This window comes from Pteropus vampyrus, unplaced genomic scaffold (assembly GCF_000151845.1).
Source record: "Pteropus vampyrus isolate Shadow unplaced genomic scaffold, Pvam_2.0 Scaffold271, whole genome shotgun sequence".
NCBI classification, from domain to species: domain Eukaryota; kingdom Metazoa; phylum Chordata; class Mammalia; order Chiroptera; family Pteropodidae; genus Pteropus; species Pteropus vampyrus.
In genome coordinates, this window is record NW_011889052.1 from 865,726 (window position 1) to 869,748 (window position 4,023).

The 4,023-nt window shown below is 42.4% G+C and overlaps 1 protein-coding gene across 18 annotated transcripts in view; it reads right to left on the minus strand.

Moving 5' to 3' along the window:
* LOC105302353 (microtubule-associated protein 4) overlaps nucleotides 1-4,023 on the minus strand; it is a 153,678-nt gene that overhangs the window by 32,814 nt on the left and 116,841 nt on the right. The window lies entirely within an intron of this gene.

Genomic DNA, 4,023 nt, shown 5'->3' on the forward strand with positions numbered 1-4,023 from the left:
CCAAAGCGCTCGTCCTATCCACCTGCCGTGCTGCTGGCGGTTCAGACTGCATGCTCCAGGGCCCGGTCCTCTTCTGGCTAGTATGTGGCTCGATAAATTCAGCAAAGCTTTCCAAAAAACTGAAAGCTGTTTTTTGTTGTTGTTTAACGACCCCACCCCCAAACTGACTCCTTCATGTTTTTTCAGCACTATAATTGCTCTCTACCCATTTTTGGGTTTGGAAACTACCATAATCTTTTACTTATGTGCCTTTCCTGGAAGCTTCTAGAGGGCAGGAATATGACCTATCCATCTGTGCAGCACAGTGCATGACACAGTAAGCAGGCTCTCAAAAAAGTTCTGCTCGTGGAAGGATGGATGACTTCCTGTATCATCTGCCCAGGTCCTCCTCATCATTAAACTCATCTAGGCAGACGAATCGAAACGTCCCTCGGCCTAAAGGTTTTTAGGTTCCACTCTGCCCGAGTCTGAGGAAAGTGCATGGATTCCCAGCATTCGGTCAGAAAGTGGTTTCTCGGGCTCTTTTATCAGACCATATATGACATGTCACACCTCTAAGGGCGCTGCCATGGGCTGCAGGGTCTGACCTCACAGATATGTTGTTTCCTTCTGCCTTGTGCCCCAACCAAGCCAGTCCTCAACCTATTCAGGGCCCTGGTTTTGATATGCTCCACAAAACCAGGTTGCTCTGCATTCTTTTTTATCAGTTACCAAGGCAACAAAGCCACATTCCAGATTGACCAAATGTTCCCTGTTACTGTCTCCAGGAAACCATTGCTAATAAATTATCTTTACAAAGTAAATAATTCTACTAATTACAGTGACTGATGACACTCTTTACTAATAAAAGCTGAAGACTGAAGTTGCAATCTAGTTACGTACCTGGAAATAAAATGGTGTTTGCGTTTATATATTCAAACATATATGCAAAAAGATTTCAAAATCATATTCTAACTAAATTTTAGAAACATTTCTTAGTATGTGTTTAACTCAAGAAAATCATGATTCTCCCTGATTAACTTTCAAAAGTTGGTAAGCAGACAGACAGAATGAAAAAACTGAAGCTAGTAATCTGATTTACGTGACCCTTGATCAAGGTAATTCATGTATCAGGACCCACAAAAATGGTGGCCACCCTGGCAGTTCAACCCCTGTCACGAATCAAAACCTAAGTCAGTCTGCATTTACATGGGAATTGTCCACCGCCAAGGAAACCTAACACCAAACCAAGGAAACCATCGCAACCCCCAAACTCAGCTTAGTGGTCACCGTACCTGAGAGAATAGGACCCACTCACTCACCTTGTAAGGAAATAAACATACAATACCTCCAAGACCGAAAATCAAAAGCTAAGTTGTTAATCATTGGTTTTCAGAATCCTCCGATGCTACTGTCGGCCAGAGGGTAAAGTGAGGGAGAAGGGGCATGAGGGGAAGAACCGCTTTTAAAGTAGGATAACGGCGAATAACGGCGATTCGCTGAACTCGTTTCAAAGAATAAGACGGCCTTATTTCAAAAAAGCCAGAGAGTGAGAGGGTAAGTGGGAAGCAAGCAAAAAGGGAAGGAACTTCACAAACAGCACTACTGTTAAAGACAGACGCTACTGAATGGGTACTTACTTCTCCAGTTGTAAAATCATAGCAAGTTCTAAAATTAAAATGGCTTTTTCATCTGCTGTGCATATTTTATTTATGTACAAGGGCCTTCAAACTGTTAGAATTCTGGCTTTAAAAATTACAAGTTTCACACCAAGAGAATTTCCCACCATAAACTGACATTCCCAGCTGATGGAAGACAGTTTGACGGGGCTCAAGCAAACTCAAGGAAAAGAAATGAAGCCAGATAAAAGCGACTCGGCTGTCGTGATGGCAAAAGGGAGCAGCCGACGTGGAGCAGTGGCACGTGCCAGAGAGTCCGTCGTGAGTCGCCCTCACACCTGCTCTTCCCTTCCCCAAACCACGACAAGTCCTCTCCTGACGATCTGAGCTCAGACTCCCCAAGTATCTGAGCATTCCCCACTCAGGGCGACACGCATAAACCTGTGGCTAAGGCTCCCGGAACTCGAGAGTGGCACGAACAAACGACAGGAGAGGGGCGCTTCGCCGGAAGCGCCTCAGCGGTGCGTCCCCTTCCCCCACCGCCAAGAGGAAGAGACTCGCTGAAGACGATTCATTAATAATTCAAAAAGTGTCATTAGGCATCACATACACGGAATGCTGTATGCTGGGTGTTCAGGAGAACACACGCATAATTCGAACAGTCTCTGCCTGGAAAATAAAATGCTGGGCAGAGTCAAAAGACCTAGCTAGATTCTAATCCCGAAATACCTTGATTCTCAATTTATGTCTTCACGATGTGTCTCTATTTCTCCACCTAGGAAAGTGCTTTAGTGCTTAGATATTAAAATAAAGAAATATAAAATTATTAAGTGCCAGCTTTCATATTTTTAAGAACCTAAAATTTCTGGAAGGCTCCTTTGAGGCAAGAATGAGGAAAGCACAGGCCTTACAGTCAGAAAGACCTGGGTTTAACTTCCGCCTTTGCCACTTCACTGCGTGACCTCAACGTGAATAGCCTCCATTTTCTCACCTGTAATATGGGGAGAATCCTTCACAATTTGGAGAGTGTATGTGTGTGACTATCTACCTATCTAGCGGTAGGGAAATAGGCATGTATCTTCAAGCAATAGGTGGCAGCTGTTATTATTTTTATTAACACCATTGATAATATCTTTACTATCCAAACCCTAAAAACCATGGGTAACACCATCTGACCACAAATGAGGACAAGATATGTCAGAGTCACTGGCAATCTGGGGGCAGGGCAGTTAAAAATGACTGATTTGAAGTTAGGAACAAACACAAAATTTAATAAAGCCAGGCCTGGAATCAGTTATGGTGAAACACCACAGCCCACATGGGGCATCAGGAGCCACCCTGCCTTGTCCCCTGTCACAAATCCAGACACCCTCCAGCCCACTCAGTGCCTAGCCTCAGAGCCCCAGGCTTCTTGAAACCCTGCTCTGCACATTCCCCTGCTTCCCAGACATCCTGGAATAAGCCTAGAAGTATTCAAGATTTGTACAAAACAAAACAAAACAAAAAAACACCAAGATACCAGTGAGAGACTAGTACGCATAAACTTGCACGTGGCATATTATTATGTTTGCTGGATAGAAAAACTCAACATAGAAGACATCGATTCTCCTTAGGGTGATCTATATATTTAATGTGATTTCAAGAAAAAATTGACTGGATTTTTTTCCCCCCTCAAAACTATAAGAGTCAACTTTCAAGTTTATATGTAATAATAGGCAAAAATAGGAAAACTCGGCAAAAGAATAACAGGGTGAGACATGGGTTATATCATTAAGCCACATGGTGTTACTGAAGCCTGAATGGAAAGACCAACGTATCAGAAAAGTCCAAAAACAGACCAAATGCATACAGGAACTGACAGCATGAAAAGGTGGCATTTCTGTGGGAGAGAGATTATACAAAAAACAGTGGGATGACCAAGTAATCCTACCTCCCATCTCATAAACAAAATATACACAAAAAAACAAATAAGCAGATTCTAGATTCATCAAAGATTCAAAATGTGAAAAATATAAAATGATAAAGGAAATAATTTTACGGACTCAAGAGTAGAGATGGCTTCTATGAACTATGAACTTCCTTCCAATACATAAGGAAGTCACGGTAAATAAGTAAAACAAGAAATAAATGTATGCCAAGAAGTAAGTTTTAGGTCGGCACATATAACAGAAAAGAGGACACTGGTGGAGTAAGCGCCAGGGGAAAGTCTACGTGGAGGGTCAGGGTCCAGCTCTGGTCTCTGTGGCCCTACGGGGAACAATGCGTCCACCAAAATTGTAATACATATCCATCAACTCAGAGTCTACTCCAGAGCCTTTTAAAAAAATTATACAGGTGAACCTGCACAAGTGTGGCAATCAGTAATCATTAATCATAAATATATATATGAGGATAATTTATACACCTTGTTTCTAATACAGAAAAG